Genomic DNA, 17,528 nt, shown 5'->3' with positions numbered 1-17,528 from the left:
CAAGCATCCCTACACACTGTGAATTATCCATCTGTTCCTTATGCATCCCTACACTCTGTGAATCATCCACCTGTACCTCAAGCATTACTACACACTGTGAATTATCCATCTGTATCTCATGCATCCATAAACACTGTGAATTATCCATCTGTACCTGATGAGTCCCTACACACTGTGAATTATCCACATGTACCACAAACATCCCTACACACTGTTAATTATCCACCTGTATCTCAAGCATTCCTACACACTGTGAATTATCCACCTGTACCTTAAGCATCCCTACACACTGTGAATTATCCACCTGTACATCATGCATTTCTACACACTATGAATTATCCACCTGTACCTCAAGCATTCCTACACACTGTGAATTATCCATCTGTACCTCAAGCATTCCTACACACTGTGAATTATCCACCTGTACCTCAAGCATCCCTACGCATTTTGAATTATCCACCGGTAACTCAAGCATTCCTACACACTGTGAATTATACATCTGTACATCAAACATTCCTACACACTGTGAATTATCCACCTGTACCTCAAGCATCCCGACGCATTGTGAATTATCCACCTGTACCTCAAGCATCCCTACACACTGTGAATTATCCCCCTGTACCTCTTGTGTTCCTCGTCACCATAAACTATCCCCACATAGCTCATGCATTCCTCACCACCTTGGATTATCCAACTTATTTTATACATTGCCAGGTACCTTGATTTATCCATCTGTACCTCATGCATCCCTACACACTATGAATTATCCATCTGTACCTTATGGATCCCTACACACTGTGAATTATCCATCTGTACCTCAAGCATCACTACACACTGTGAATTATCCAAATGGTCCTCCTGTGTCCCTACACACTGTGAATCAACCACCTGTACCTCATGCATTCCTACACACTGTGAATTATCCACCTGTACCTCATGCATCCCTACACAGTGTGAATTATCCACCTGTACCTCAAGCATCCATACACACTGTGAATTATCCACCTGTGCCCCATGCATCCCTACACACTGTGAATTATGCACCTGTACCTCAAGCATCCCTACACACTGTGAATTATCCACCTGTGCCCCATGCATACCTACACACTGTGAATTATGCATCTGTACCTCAAGCATCCCTACACACTGTGAATTATCCACCTGTGCCCCATGCATACCTACACACTGTGAATTATGCATCTGTACCTCAAGCATCCCTACACACTGTGAATTATCCACCTGTACCTCATGCATCCCTGCACACTGTGAATTATCCACCTGTACGCCATGCATTCCTACACACTGTGAATTATCCACCTGTACCTCATGCATCCCTACACACTGTGAATTATGCATCTGTACCTCAAGCATCACTACACACTGTGAAATATCCACCTGTACCTCATGCATCCCTACACACTGTGAATTATCCACTTTTATCTCATGCATCCCTACAGACTATGAATTATCCATCTGTACCTCATTCATTCCTAGCCATCCTGATGTATCCACTTGTACCTCATTCATTCCTAGCCACCCTGACGTATCCACTTGTACTTCATTAATTCCAAACATTCTGACGTATCCTCCTGTACCTCATTCATTCCTAGCCATCCTGACATATCCACTTGTATTTCATTCATTCCTGGCCATCCTGACTTGTCCACCTGTACCTCATTCATTCCTAGCCTTCCTGACGTATCCATGCTTTGCTGCACCCTCTGACAACACATGACCCTCAACCTCTCACCTAAGGGAAAAGAAAGGTTTCTAACAGAATCGGCTTGGAAGATGTTTTAATAAAATGTAAGTTCCTGTAACAGCACTTAAAATGAGCATCTTGCAGAATGTACTGCACTGATATACTCTGCATGCGATTCAGGTGTGTGGAAGAAACCTCATAATCCCATCTATAGCTGTCCTTGTCCTGGCACAAGGCCTTCTATTCTTGTACCCCTTCCAGTCCTCATTCTTCCTGCATGTATGTCTTTTTCTATATATAGTGTGTTTCTATAATGTGGTAAATGCAGTCATCACTGAGTGGAGTGCTGCTGATTCTGAGAGTGGAGGGATTTTGTGTTCTTTAAAGTGGCACCCCTTCAACATCAACCTGAGTTTAAGAAGCATTTAGGGGTACCAAGGAATAGAGGGGTGTTGATGGGGAACGCCTGCTGTATAGCCTTTAGTTTTTTGCTCTTCTCCATCTCCTAGCTGAGGGTGTCCCAGTTGAGGGTGTGTCATTTTGTTAATGGGATGATCAGCACCCAGGTAGGTGGGGTCATGGTCAGAAGGCAGATTGGTAGGCAGGATGACCGTTGTTAAGCCGGGTGACGGTTGGCAGACAGGGTGATGGTTGGTAGGTTGGGTAACGGTTGGTAGACCAGGTGACGGCTGTTAGTCAGGGTGATGGTGGGTTGGCTGGGTGATGATTGGTAGGCAGGGTGATGGTTGTTAGGCGGGGTGATGTTTGGTATGCAAGGTGATGGTTGGTAGAAGGGGTGACGGTTGGTTGGCAGGGTGACAGTTGGTAGGCCAGGTGACGGTTGGTAGGCTGGGTGATGATTGGTAGGCCGGGTGACGGTTGGGGGGTTGATGTTTTTGTTGGCCAGGTAACATTTGGTAGGTGGGGTGACGGTTGGTAGGCATGGTGACGGTTGCCAGGCGAGGTGACATTGGTAAGTGGAGTGATGTTTGGTAGGCTGGGTGATGTTTGGTAGCTGGGGTGACGTTTGGCAAGCCGGGTGCCAGTTGGTAGGCGGGTTGGTAGGCAGGGTGACGGTTGGTAGGTGGGGTGATGGTTAGTGGGCCTAGTGACAGTTTGTAGGTGGGGTGACGGTTGGTAGGCAGGGTGACGTTTGGTAGGCGGGGTGAGGGTTGGTAGGCTGGGTGGCAGTTGGTTGGCGGGGTGACAGTTGGTAGGCTGAGTGATGGTTGGCAGGTGGGATGATAGTTGTGATGGCTTTGTAGAGGGTGCATTTCTTTTAGAAGCTTGACTGTGGTGCAGGCAGGAGGAGCCATAGAAATTCCCCTCAGGGGTATGGGGTGTGGCCATATTTATTCAGGCTCTGGATGAAATGCTGTGGCATGTAGAATACAGTTTAGGGTGGCTAGTGTGAAGGACTCTGGCAACAGCCTTACCAACTGCCACAAAGTTGGCAAGTAAGCACCATCCTCCATTGTTGAGTCTATGTTCAGGTCTTTCATGGACCCCTTATCTTCCAAATATCATTGACAAGGCTCATGAACAACGAAACCGAGGACTATGTACAGGGAGGGTAGCAAGTCACCTTGCTACCCTGTCCTGTGGCACAGATGAAGGGCAGAAATGTGTCCTATTTATCCAAAATGGTGCATTCCTGTCCTTTCCTCTGCGCTGCTGCATTTTTGACATCCACAGCACCAACACATCTTCCTTTCACCGTGGTGCAAGGGTGCCTGTGTTGAATGCAGGATTGTTTTTGTGAAGGAATGGACACCTTCCTGCACAAAAACAGTCCTGGGAGGCTCTTTCCTCTTTCCTCTTTCTGTGTGTGCTGCAGAATGCAGTGCACATAGATAGAGGACAAATTAAGAGAAATGAAGATATTTCTTCCTGTTGTGCCCCTCTTGGGGCGGCGTATCTTTTTTTTGCATTCCCAGGTTTACCAGGTTTACCAGGTTTGAGAAATCTTGAAATGTGTCAAAAGCCATGGGAGTTCTGTGGAATCAACAATGCAGTACTCTTATAATACATTCCTTTGTGTAGAGTAATGCAACCCAAATATTTGCCCTGGATTGTCTTACTACATATTTCTGAAGTCAATCAACGCCCTGCAAAGTGGCTTTGCCTGGCTACAAAAATATGACTTTGAGATTTGACCCACTCATGTACCACTTTGTGTGGTGCAAGCATGGCACAGCTCACTCGTAAATGTGCCCCTATGTGTTTCATATCCCTTGACTGATCAGACATACTTGTCCATACCATCAGAACCAGTGGGAAACATCTTAAAATTGAAAAAAATGATCTGTGCATCAGGAACTTCAGGCTCTTCATTTTGCTTCATACTTCGGTGGACAGGCCTCTTGCAAACCTTTGCGCCCCTCGCCACCACCAGCAATGACTTCTGTATGCCAGTCCAGCTCGTCCATGGAAAAGTCAACAGCAATAGGCAAATGCAACCTCCACTAGTCAGAAATTCATTGATTTAACCTCTGTTGGCGCCACGGTGGGGGCACTGAAAGGGAAGATGTAGGAGCTGGCAAATGAAGTGAAGTTTATCAGATCAGACATCGCTACACTCCAGTAATGGGTGGAACAGTGGAAAAATGACTTGATGACTTTGAATACTGCGTGACTGATGCCAGAACATATGACATGGACAAAAGCCTTGATTGACTTTGAGATTCTCTCCAGGCGAGAGATTCTAAGCCATTCCTGAAAGAAAAGAGAATAATTATAATGGTGACCTATTGAAAATATTCTTATCCAAAGCACTGTACATTGCATTTTCCAGTGGGGATCCAGAGGGCACACAGAATAAAGCCCCATGATTCCATGAATGCAGTGATTCCACACCCAATCATCACCTGCTTTGTGACACACTAGAATACCATAGGACACTTAGCACAGTGGATGTCCCCTTCTACACACATCACAAAAAAGACCTTTCTAGCTATCTCTACTCCTCTATTTGCACTGGCAGTTTCTGGCCCAATGCGCCCGGGCACTGCTCACCATTGAAGCTTTGAGAGTTCTTTCGATCCCTGTGATAACACATGTTTTCACCTCTTCCATTCTTAGAGGATCTCACTCACCCTCTCTCCCTTCACCCCCAGGGCCCCCTCTTTGACCATTCCAGTTCATCTCACCCTACGCTACTGGTTTTCTATGACAGGGAGATTAACTCACAACTGTGTCCTCTCATTACTCAATGTCATTGCTACCCCCATCTCTTCTCCTTCTCTCTGTCTGATGAGTGCCTCACTTACCCCCACTTTGGCCTAGTCCTATCACCCATAACACTGGTAACCTCAGAACACAGGCTTGTTTCCTTTAATGTTAATAGGCTATCAGATTTCAAAACATGGAAAAAATACTAAGCTATTTGTCAAGCAAGACTGGTGATAAATCTCTTCTTCCAGAGGCCTACCTAACCAACAGGATTTTGAGCTGCTAAAAAAAAGCTTGGTGGGAAAATTGATTACCAGTAGCCACACTAAAAAATCGTTTTCATTCAAACACCTTAAAACTTTGATAGACCCTAAAGGAAGATAAGTATTTGCTACATTAACCATAATGTACACAAGTTCAATCCTAGGATCTGTTTGTGCCTAAAACCAGTCCAAACATTGTTTCCCTCTGTTGCTGTCAACGCTTTTGCTGGATCTTGGCAAGACCAACATACTGATAGAACACATCGGGAACCTAGCTGTTGATTCATCCCTTGAGAGAACTAGCCAATGGGATAAACTAAATGCAAATGATAGGACAATGGTTAGAGACATCAGAAAGCATCATGGTTTGGTGGCTGTCTGGCAGCTCATAAATCCCTACACTTTTCCATCTTGTCCATAGATCACAAACTCCATCATGTATTTTGTCTTGACCTCAATGTACCTGATGCTCAATTTGTCTTCCTGTGAATTTCTTGAGAGCACTCACTAAACAATCATCAATTCTCTTAAAGCTGTGCCAGGGCCAACTCACAGCCGCATCCAGACTCCTGCACATGAACATGTCCAGAGACACACTCCCCCTGACAGAGATCCTCAAACCCTACATCAAATACTACCAGACAGAAATGCAAACTGTTACATTGGGGAAAATATTGTGGGCAGCTGGGAAAGCCTCTGTGTTGATGACAGAAAAAAACCTTTACAAATGAAAGGGAAATACAGTCACTGATGAAAGTCATGATAAAACATTGTACACCACAATATAACAATATAACAAATACCTGACTTACCAAATACACTTAACGTTGGACCACAAGAAATGTGCTCTTAACACCCTCCTCGTGACCAAAACTGACCATGCTTGTCTAGATTAAGATGGCACCCCTATGAACAGAGAGAAAAACCTGGTTGTCGATTGATAGCACATCTGCACCAAAGGGAAACCCAAATGGTAATACCAACCACATATAATGACCTTGCAGAGTAATACACCTACTCAACCATCACAGTGGAGGCTTGCTCCACCTTTAAAAGAACCTCAACTTATCTGAAAACCAAGACAGCTTCATATTATAGACAGATTCTTCTGATCACTCAAATATCCTGTTATTCAACAGAATCAGAAGCACTATTAGAAGGTATGATTACCATAAATAAAGTCTCATCAGTGGTCTGGGGGGGCAGATGGCTTGCTGAAAAACGTAATAGAATGAGCAAGACTGTAGTTGTAACTAAGCTGCATATGCAGAGGAGGAACCAACAAGAATCTTTACCCGGCTGACCAAAGTAATTAAACTGTTGATCTATAAATCAGACAAGGATCAATCACATTCATGTAGACATAAAGAGCCTGTCCATTGTGCTCCTGGACAGTCTTACAAAGGATATACTCTACCTCATTCATGAAGCACAAGCAGAATATATTGAACATTAATGAACACTTGTGAACCCTTTCACAGTGCATATGTCTTTCAGAAGACTCATGCGAACAAGCAAGTGTGCTTCACTCAGTGCAGAGAAGGCCCCCACGTGCATCATGTCATGACAACCCTTTAGGACTCTTGAGAGACCAGGCCTGCAGGAAGACTTTAATTCAAGTGTAAGTTGGCTTCACTGTTCTAAAGGTGCAGATGAACTGGAGAAGGGAAACCAGACATGATACCCCTTACCCCTTCTATTCAATTTTGCCTTAAAACCACAGACCACACCCATCTGTCAGACACTAGTGATCAACGTAATTACCACACCTGTGGTGGCCAACAATTTTCTCCATTTTTTCAGAGTAGAAAATAAACAGAGTAAGTGTGAACTACATCTTAATTTAAAGTTACCATAGCAGCACTGAATCCCTGTAGCCGGTCTTTGATCAGGGGCAATCATGGATCACTTGGTGCACCATGACCTTGGCCTGTTTCAGATTGCGGCCTTGCCTAGACCAGGAAGTGTGCCTGTTTTATGGTCTGCTGGGCCAATTTTTACTGTTCCCTGACATCAAAAGAAACATTGCCTGCATGAAGTGCAAATCCATGCACTCTTCCATACCTTGTATAACACGTATACAGTGTTTTTTTACAAGTTTAAAACTGCCCTAATATGTAAACATTGTGTAGTGTTCATCATTTATTCTCATTTGTGATAATGTAATGTTTTCAATAGTCTGTCTACTCTCTAAGTTCTTGTGGGGGTATTGTTAAAGTTCTTTTATGGAACGGGGCGCGAGGGACGATCGGAAACCAGGACAGGAGACGGTTGAAAAGTCCAAGTGCGCTGAGGTGATTAATTTGACATGATTTTTAATTTAATTTATTTTATTTTAAATAAATTCTACATACCTGAACTTGTGTTGATGTTTAGCTCACTTTATGTGGCAATGAGCTGAATCACCCTAGAAGTGAACCCAATCGGAAAGAACAATCGTACAGCTCCAGTAAGGTCAAGTCGGAGGGAATGATCGTGTCACAGGAAAGCAGTGAAGCATGACAGGAGATTGTAGTCACTTATTTAAACAGTAGGTGCTGCGTTATCCTGCTGTGTATTTAAGGGGCTTCCTCCACAATTCTGATAAGTACATCGGGTGTCCGTTAAAGTCCATAGCGGCCATCTTAAAACATCATACAAGTCTGCTCATCTGAGTGAAGATCGCGCAGTATAATGTGTTATTCAAGGCCTAAGGATGTTCAATACATTTTTCATGTACAATTTTCATTAACATATAACAAAGTAGCAGAGTTTATACGTGTGGCATATTTGCTATATAAAGACAGTGTTGGGATTCGAAGGGAGATCAACTTTTAAACACTTACCAGATGTTCATCTGGAGGATGGGGAAGAATTGGATGAATATGAAGAACCATTAAAAAAATTCATTACAAGATTTGATCCTCCACCAAGCCTGGTAGTAGTGAGACATACGTTTATCAGAAGGGAACAATAAACTGGTGAGGATGTGAATACATACATGTCAGTTCTAAGAAGTTCTGAATGTCATTTTGAAGCTTTTGGAGAACAGTTAATACATGATCAATTTACTTATAATTTATTGAAAAATCCATTAAACCAAAGTTACTATCTATGGGAGACCTGTCATTAAGTGATATAATTTGAGTCGCCAGGAGCATTGAAACTGTAATTAAATCAGCAAAAGAACTGGAAGACAAACATGATGAACATGTTAATGCGGTTATGCCTAAGGAGGATAAACGTAAAATGCCTAAAACAACATCTAATAACATGGAGCAAAACAAATAAAATTATTTCTTCAAACAAACAAATGTTTGCTTCAGATGTGGTTACCTGGCACATCAAAAAGTAGGAAAAACGTGCCCAACAAAGAATATCCAATGCAGACTGTGAAGCAAATGTGGTCATTTTATCAAAGTATGCCAGAGTATTAAGAGCAAATACACTAATGTAACAACAGTGTTTGATGAGCGTGAAGATAAGACAGGTGAGTTGATGCATGAGATGCAAGATATGGTGTTTGTTGTTGCGGATGGAGGTATAAAATGTGGAAGTCCCGAGCAGTGTGTGAATCCTCACAAATTAGCGAAAAATAATTAAGGTTATCAGTGGATTCTGGAGCCAGAATCACTATGATAACTCTGGAATTCTTTAAACCAAATTGGGCTGATCGCAAGTTGAATTCTCCTGATAGATCACCAGTTTCTTATGACTGAAGAAGGATTAATATGCAAGGATTGTTTGAGGACATTCTAGTATTCAAAGGGAGACAGATTTATGGGGGAATGTATGTAGCAGTCAAGGGATTGTATACATTGGGTTGGTTCCACCAAGGTTTGTTTGGTATGGTTTTATGTCCCAGTACAAGTGAGCAAGTGTCAGTAATAAGAGACGCTCCAGAAATTGAGAATTTGATAAATGATTTCCCAAAGGTTTTTTCTGGTGAGTTGGGAAAGATAAAGGGCTTTAAACACAAAAAAAATTAAAGTCCAAGCCATTCCTATCAAACACAAATTGAGAGGGTTACCTTTCAGTGTCAGGAATGAGTTAGAAAAAGAATTGGAGAGCTTGCACATTAAAGGCATCATTGAATCTGTTGAGTCCTCGCTCTGGCTCTCTCCTTTTGTGGTAACAAAAAAAGGACAATGGTAAACTGAGGGTGTGTGTAGATTTGAGAGGTCTCAATATAAAGATTTGGGTAGACTCACATCCTGTTCCAAAAATTAATGAAATGCTCTCTAGCATATCCAGAGAAAAGTTGTTTACAAAACTTGACATAGTGTCAGCTTACCAACAAGTATGATTAACACCCGATTCCTGTCATTTCACAGCATTTGTGTCTCTTGGGGTACATATCACTACTGTTGCATGTATTTGACCTTGCATCAGCAGCATCAGTCTTTCGAAGAATAATGACTACATTACTCAATGTTATCCAAAAAGTTTAAGTTTTTCAGGATGATGTGTTAATTCATGCATGTGATTTTCACAAACATGATGTGATTCTTCGCCAAGTACTTAAAGTCTTTGATGCTGCTGGTGTTGTACTAAAAATGGAGAAATGTCAGTTCTTAAAGACGTCTGTTGAATATCTTAGTCACACAATTTCAGAAGAGGGTGTATATTCTAAGTCAGATTTAGTGGAAGCAATTCAGAGTGCACCTTCCCCTCAGGATAAAGTGGAGGGGTTAAATCTTTTCTCGGACTATATGAGTTCTACTGCAGATTCATTCAAAATTTTGCAACTATGGATAGACCAATTTCTAAGTTGTTGAAAAACAAAAATGACTTCTTGTGGAGTTTTGAACGTGGATGTGTGTTTAACAATCTCAAAAAACAGTTATCTAAGGTTAATATTTTGCAATCTTATGACCCTAAGCTCAAATGTTGTTTCACTCTTGATGCCAACAAATTTGGTGTGGGAGGAAGTTAGTGGCGAGCATGAACACACTGTTGGTTTTGCTTCAAGAGTCCTCAAGGTAAATGAGTTACACTTTTCTGTAATAGAAAAAGATCTTTTGACACATTGGTGGGCCATTGAAAAAAATTAAATGCTATCTATGGGGCAGGGACTTTATCTTGCAAAAAAGACCATAAACCATTAGTGGCTATTCTCAACGGTACTAATAGTAGGAGAAGCACTCCAAGAATAGCTAGGTTTGTGTTAAGACTGATACAATTTGATTTGACTGTTATCACATTTCTGGTGGAAAGAATATGAGGGCTGATTACTCTAGGAGGCTGGCCTGGTTTGTAGTGGGTACCTTGGGAACTTACACCTCATACAAGTCCGGTTATCCCTTATTAGTGAAATGTAGTAGTGTTTGTAGGAAAGTAGCCTCTTTCTAGCCTTGTTACCCCCACTTTTGGCCTGTTTGTGAGTATATGTCAGGGTGTTTTTATAGTCTCACTGGGATCCCGCTAGCCAGGGCCCAGTCCTCATAGTAAAAACCCTATGTTGTCAGTGTGTTTGATATGTGTCACTGGGATCCTGCTAGCCAGGACCCCAGTGCTCATAAGTTTGTGGCCTGTATGTGTTCCCTGTGTGGTGCCTAACTTTCTGACTGAGGCTCTGCTAACCAGAACCTCAGTGTTTATGCTCTCTCTGCTTTCTTAAATTGTCACTGCAGGCTAGTGACTAATTTTACCAATTCTCATTGGCACACTGGAACAACCATATAATTCCCTTGTATATGGTACCTATGTACCCAGGGTATTGGGGTTCCAAGAGATCCCTATGGGATGCAAAAAAAATTTTGTCACCCATAGGGAGCTCAGACAATTCTTACACAGGACTGCCACTGCAGCCTGAGTGAAATAATGTCCACGTTCTTTCACAGCCATTTTTCACTGCACATAAGTAACTTATAAGTCACCTATATGTCTAACCCTCACTTGGTGAAGGTTAGGTGCCAAGTTACATAGTGTGGGCACCCTGGCACTAGCCAAGGTCCCCCCACATTGTTCAGGGCAAATTCCCCGAACTTTGTGAGTGCGGGGACACCATTACATGCGTGCACTACACATAGGTCACTACCTATGTGTAGTGTCACAATGGTAACTCTGAACATGGCCATGTAACATGTCTAAGATCATGGAATTGTCACCCCAATACCATTCAGTATTGGGGGGACAATTCCATGATCCCCCGGGTCTCTAGCACTGAACCCGTGTACTGCCAAACTGCCTTTCCGGGGTTTTCACTGCAGCTGCTGCTGCTGCCAACCCCTCAGACAAGATTCTGCCCTCCTGGGGTCTGGGCAGCCCTGGCCCAGGAAGGCAGAATAAAGGATTTCTACTGAGAGAGGGTGTTATACCCTCTCCTTTTGGAAATAGGTGTTAAGGGCTGGGGAGGCGTAGCCTCCCGCAGCCTGTGGAAATGCTTTGATGGGCACAGATGGTGCCCATCTCTGCATAAGCCAGTCTACACCGTTTCAGGGATTCCCCTAGCCCTGCTCTGGCGCGAAACTGGCCAAAGGAAAGGGGAGTGACTACTCCCCTGACCAGTACCTCCCAGTGAGGTGCCCAGAGCTCCTCCAGTGTGTCCCAGACCTCTGCCATCTTGGATTCAGAGGTGTTGGGGGCACACTGGACTGCTGTGAGTGGCTAGTGCCAGCAGAGACCCCCTCTGATAGGGTCTTACCTCTCTTGGTAGCCAAACCTCCTTTCTTGGTACCCAAACCTCCTTTTTTGGCTATTTAGGGTCCCTCCTCTAGGCTATTCCTCAGATAACGAATGCAAGAGCTCACCAGAGTTCCTCTGCACTTCCCTCTTCGACTTCTGCCAAGGATCGACCACTGACTGCTCCAGGACGCCTGCAAAACTGCAACAAAGTAGCAAGATGACTACCAGCAACATTGTAGCGCCTCATCCTGCCGGCTTTCTCAACTGTTTCCTGGTGGAGCATGCTTTGAGGGCTGTCTGCCTTCACCCTGCACTGGAAGCCAAGAAGAAATCTCCCGTGGGTCGACGGAATCTTCCCCCTGCTAATGCAGGCACCAAAAGACTGCATCACTGGTCCTCTGGGTCCCCTCTCATCCTGACAAGCATGGTCCCTGGAACACAGGAGCTAGACCCCCACAGTCCATTGATCCTTAAGTCCAAGTTTGGTGGAGGTAAGTCCTTGCATCCCCACACCAGACAGCAAACCTGTGTACTGTGTGATTTGCAGATGATCCAGCTTCTGTGCACTTCTCCAAGGATCCCTTTGTGCACAGCCTAGCCTGGGTCCCCAGCACTCTGTCCTGCAGTGCTCAACCCTCTGAGTTGGACTCCGACGTCGTGGGACCCTCCTTTTGTGACTCCATTTTCACAAATCTTCTAAGTGCCTGCTCCAGTACTTCTGCAGGTGCTACCTGCTTCTGCGTGGGCTCTCTGAGTTGCTGAGTGCCCCCTCTGTCTCCTCCTCCAAGGGGCGACATCCTGGTCCTTCCTGGTCCTTCCTGGTCCCCAGCAGCTCCCAAAAACCTCTACTGTGAGCCTTGCAGCTAGCAAGGCTTGTTTGTAGTATTTCTGTGTGGAAACACTTCTGCGACATCCAGGACGCCATGGGACATCTTCCATCCAAAGGAGAAGTTCCTAGCCCTTTTCGTTGTTGCTGAATTTTCGGCTTCTTACACCCAGAGGCAGCCCTTTTGCAGCTTCATCCGGGGTTTCCTGTTCTCCTGCCCCCCCTGGACACTATTACGGCTTTTGGACTTGGTCCCCTTGCCTTGCAGGTCCTCACGTCCAGGAATCCATCTTCAGTGTTTTGCTGGTGCTTGTGGTTCTCGCACGACTATTGTGTCTTTTCTGGGGTAGTAGGGTAAATTGATTCCTACTTTTCAGGGTCTTGGGGTGGGGTATCTTGGACACCCTGACTGTTTTCTTACAGTCCCAGCGACCCTCTACAAGCTCCCATAGGCCTGGGGTCCATTTGTGATTCGCATTCCACTTTTGGAATGTATGGTTTGTGTTGCCCCTAGACCTATGTTCACCTATTACATCCTATTGTGATTCTACATTGTTTGCACTACTTTTCTTACTGTTACTTACCTGTTTTGGGTTTGTGTACATTTAACTTGTGTATATTACTTACCTCCTAAGTGAGGGTATTCTCTGAGATACTTTTGGCATATTGTCATAAAAATAAAGTACCTTTATTTTGAGTGTATCTGTGTATTGTGTTTTCTTATGATATTGTGCATATGACACCAGTGGTATAGTAGGAGCTTTACATGCCTCCTAGTTCAGCCTAAGCTGCTTTGCCATAGCTAACTTCTATCAGCATAAGCTGCTAGAAACACCTCTATTCTACTAATAAAGGATAACTGGACCTGGCACAGGGTGTACCCACTATAAGCCAGGCCAGCCTCCTACAGTGGAAGAGTACCACACTGATGTCAGTGGGGTGCATGGCATCACTTGTGGTGGAAGAGGATCACTTTCTTAGCCCTGCGTTGTGTGCCACTACTAGTGGTGGAAGACGATCACACTTGTAGCATTGTGTTGCACAGCACTAGTTGTGGTGGAAGAGGACCACACTCATGGCTGAAGTTGCCAAACTGATGGTGTGCATGGCCAGTGAATAGCCAAAGAAGAATTTCAAACATCAACACTTATTTTCTTTCCCAGATTAAGTCCTGTGCTGATGGTGGCAAGATGGGGGGCATCAGAAGAGGAATATGTGGCCAGCCAAGGCCAAACAAATCAAGAGAAAACAAACAGAAAGGCCAGAAGGGTGGAGAAAAAAGGGATTAGGTGTGAAAAAACTATGAGACAATTGTAGGATCGAAGTGGCATGGAGGAGTGGTTTCTCCCCGATATGGATACATACCTCTATTTTGAAAAAACTGAGAGGGAATCAGAAGGAGAAAAGGAAGGGGTGGACTTCAGCTGGGAAAATCCAGCAAAACAGCCAGTGAGAAGAGACTGAATAGAAATGAGTATGGTTTGAACAAAATGTTATAAAAAGAATGAAATAAAAAGAATGGGCAAAGTAGGATTTGTCAATGTGGTGAATGCATTTAATTATGAAATGTGTTTGAGGATAGTTTTATTAGAACTTCTTTATCCATGTTGTTTCTCACCAAGATAAAAACAATAATCACTCTCATATTCCAATATTGTGAAGAGCAATACAAAATAACTGAGAAAAGGATCACTCAAGGGAAGCAGGAGGAAGGCGCCATCACTAGTGAGGTCACAAGAGAAATCTCTTACACGGCAGGTCTCTTTGGAGATTCGAAGGCACTGTCCCCAAAGACCTCACTCTGCTTGGTGATCCTTTAAACACCGCTGGTAGAGCGTGTGAGACGTGACAAGTGCTCTGGTCAGAAAGCTTGGGTGTGTCGGCCAGGCTAAGGTGTGTCGGCAAGCGGTGGGTAGGACTGGGAGCACCATTCACAGGCGGGAGCTAGCATTAGGCAACAGCAGGAGTGTGGTAGTGCTGCGTAAAGCTGATATCAATTTGAACATATTATTAATATTAGTGGTGGTGGTATTGGAACTAGTAGTAGTAATGTACTGGTTGAGATAGCAATAGCACTAATAGGAGGAGGAGGAGGAGGAAGTGTAGGGGCAGTGGTGGACTGGTAATGCAGACCAGCCCTCCGTGCATCTCCCTGGAGGGGCACGACGCAGTGCAATGCTGGGCTGTGTGAAAGTTGATGAGTAGTAGTAGTAGCAGTACTAGCAGTAGTAGCTGTAGGAGGAGTAGCAGGAGTGGTGACAGGAGCTGGAGACACTACAATGCTGGGCAGTATTAATGGTGATGACTGTGGAGTGGGAGGTCAGTGCCTGGGTTGGCTATAGCGTTGTCCTGGGGTGGGCACTATGCCACAAGCATCCTTGATATGAGTTCATAGGGAATAGTTAGCCAACCTCGAGTTGGAGTTGTGGCTTTTTTTGCTGCTGGCACCTATGAATGCACACTACGCTACCCGTCACTGGGCTCCACAGACACCAGGGTCCGACCTTGCATGACCCGACCTGACCTCATGTCATCCTGGGACAACTATAATTTGAAGCATGATCTAAAATCACTCCTTCCTTACTAGTCAAAAACCAAAGTATGTGCCTCACTTCTAAACCTGGACCTACGATGGGAGCGGCATGAAGAGGTAAGTCCCAACAAGACCAGTCCCGATGCTATTGAACCCTGAGGGCCTCATTCACAAGAATCTAATGCACCGGCATCGATGCACTGCCCTACGACCCCCTAACGACACCATGGATGCACTGTATTTACAATTTAGAGCTCCATGGCGCACATTTTCACAGCTGCATCAGAAATTCTGATGCATCTGTGGCGCTAAGCTCACGTATTACTAGACTAACATTAAAAAATTACCCTACTCCAGTATGAGACATGCTCCCAGGCCCCCATTGAGAGAAGACCTGTGTCAGTTTTACTCTTGCTCTGAGCAGGCAGTATCATTCAAATGCTGTGAAGTTGCAGAATGAAATGTTGTAAATTTTACTGCATCAGTTCTGCATGACTGTACCTGTGGGAATGCCTACCTTACATACATTATGCCTGGCGCAGGTATAATGTGACACACGTTTTTACAAACGGATGCACTGGCCCGATGCGTCAGTTTGTAAATGTGGAGCAGTGTAGAGCAAATGATGCAACAGTGGCACAAAGGTCCTGTAAATGAGGCCCTGGGTGTCATTGATGTTGGCTGCGAAATAGTCACTGCTCGCTGCCTATTGATCACAATAACTTATTGGAAATGTACTTTGCACAGCTTACATGTATTTTTGTTGGCAGAGAGATGAAGGGTATATTGGCGGCACACAAATGTAATAACGACCGAGTCTGATATTTTATGCCAATGCTAATTTTGATGGAAATCAAGCACACATTTCACAAAAAACTCTCTGTTTCTGATAATACATTGTTTCTCTTGCACCTATGCTGTGTTTGTAAAGCAGGACATGTCTTCTTGGCACTTCAGAGCAGGTGCCTCCAACCAGTCCTGAGCTTTCAGCAGCTCCCAGACCTCTTCAGAGGAGCCTGGATTCATTTGTAAATCAACACAGGTTCACCTTTCCTTTTAAGGTGTTTATTTTACATTATTATCATCAGGCTGCAGATAGCTGGGCCTGATGATGAGCAATGCTGGAGTCAGATGTTTGGCCTCGGCTGGGGCACAGAGGTGAAGAACTGAAGCACTGAGGAATGTAACTCTTAAATAAAGATCCTTGTCAATTCAGTATTGGATGGTGGGAACAAAATGATGGTTGTCAGTTGTCGCTTGCCTCCCCACGCAAGACAGTCCCCCCATGCACTGCGTTTTTTGCAGTTGCTAAGGCCTGTGTGCAACCTTCCACAAAGTTCTTCATGGATAGCACAGCTCAGGCCCCCAGCGCTCCATTCTGCAATGCACTGCTTCCTGGGTGGTTCTCTGGTGGCGTTGGATTCCTTTGTGTCATGCTGCATGGGCCTCCTATGCATGTTGCCTGGTATTCTGAGGGCTCTCTAAGTTGCTGAGAGCCCCCTATGGGCCCCCTTCCTGGGTAGAGGCCACCAGGTCCCTCCTGGTCCCGGGCAGCATCATTTTCCACTAACTGGGAGCTTTGCGTGTGCCAAGAATCCAGTGACAAAAACCAGGCTTCAACCATCCATCCGGTGTGCGACACCATCTGCACTAACCAAAAACCCACATCCATCTTCTTGGGTGCAGTACTGTCTGTTCTTTACCAGTGGTTCTTCTTTTACACCTTCACCCGGGTTAGCAGGGGCTCCTGTTCTCCCTGGACTCTTTAGAGCTTCTTGGACTCGTCCCCTTCTTCCACAGGTCTTCAGGTCCAGGAATCTATTGTTGGTGTCTTACAGTCTCTTCTGGTTCTTGCATTATCTTCTATCACAACTTCTTGTGTGTTCTATGAAAGATCCTGTGATTTACACCTACTTTCCTGGGCTCTGGGGTGGGGGCTATTACTTACTTACATTTGGTGTTTTCTAATACTCCCAGCGCCTCTCTACACACTACACTTGCACAGGTGGGAAACCGACATTCGCATTCTACTATTTTAGTGTATGGTTTGTGTTTCCCCAGGCCCATTTGTAATTATTGGGATTTTTACTATTTGTACTGTTTTATAACTGTTTACATACCTCTTTTTGGACACTAGTGTATATAGTGTGTATATTATTTACCTTCTAAGGGAGTATAGTCTCTAAGGTATATTTGGCAAGTTTGACATCAAAATAAAGTACCTTTTATTTGTACCACTAAGTATTTTCTTTCATGTGTTTAAGTACTGTATGACTGTAGTGAGATTGCATGATCTTGGCATGTCTCCTAGTTATGCCTTGGCTGCTCATCCACACTACCACTATAGACCCCGGCTTCTAGACACTGTCTACATACACTAATAAGGGATAACTGTCCCTGGTATAAGGTGTAAATACCTGTGGTACT

This window comes from Pleurodeles waltl, chromosome 2_1, assembly GCF_031143425.1.
Source record: "Pleurodeles waltl isolate 20211129_DDA chromosome 2_1, aPleWal1.hap1.20221129, whole genome shotgun sequence".
In the NCBI taxonomy this organism is placed as follows: domain Eukaryota; kingdom Metazoa; phylum Chordata; class Amphibia; order Caudata; family Salamandridae; genus Pleurodeles; species Pleurodeles waltl.
The sequence above is the reverse complement of the archived record's forward strand: the minus strand, read 5'-3'. Positions refer to the sequence as shown.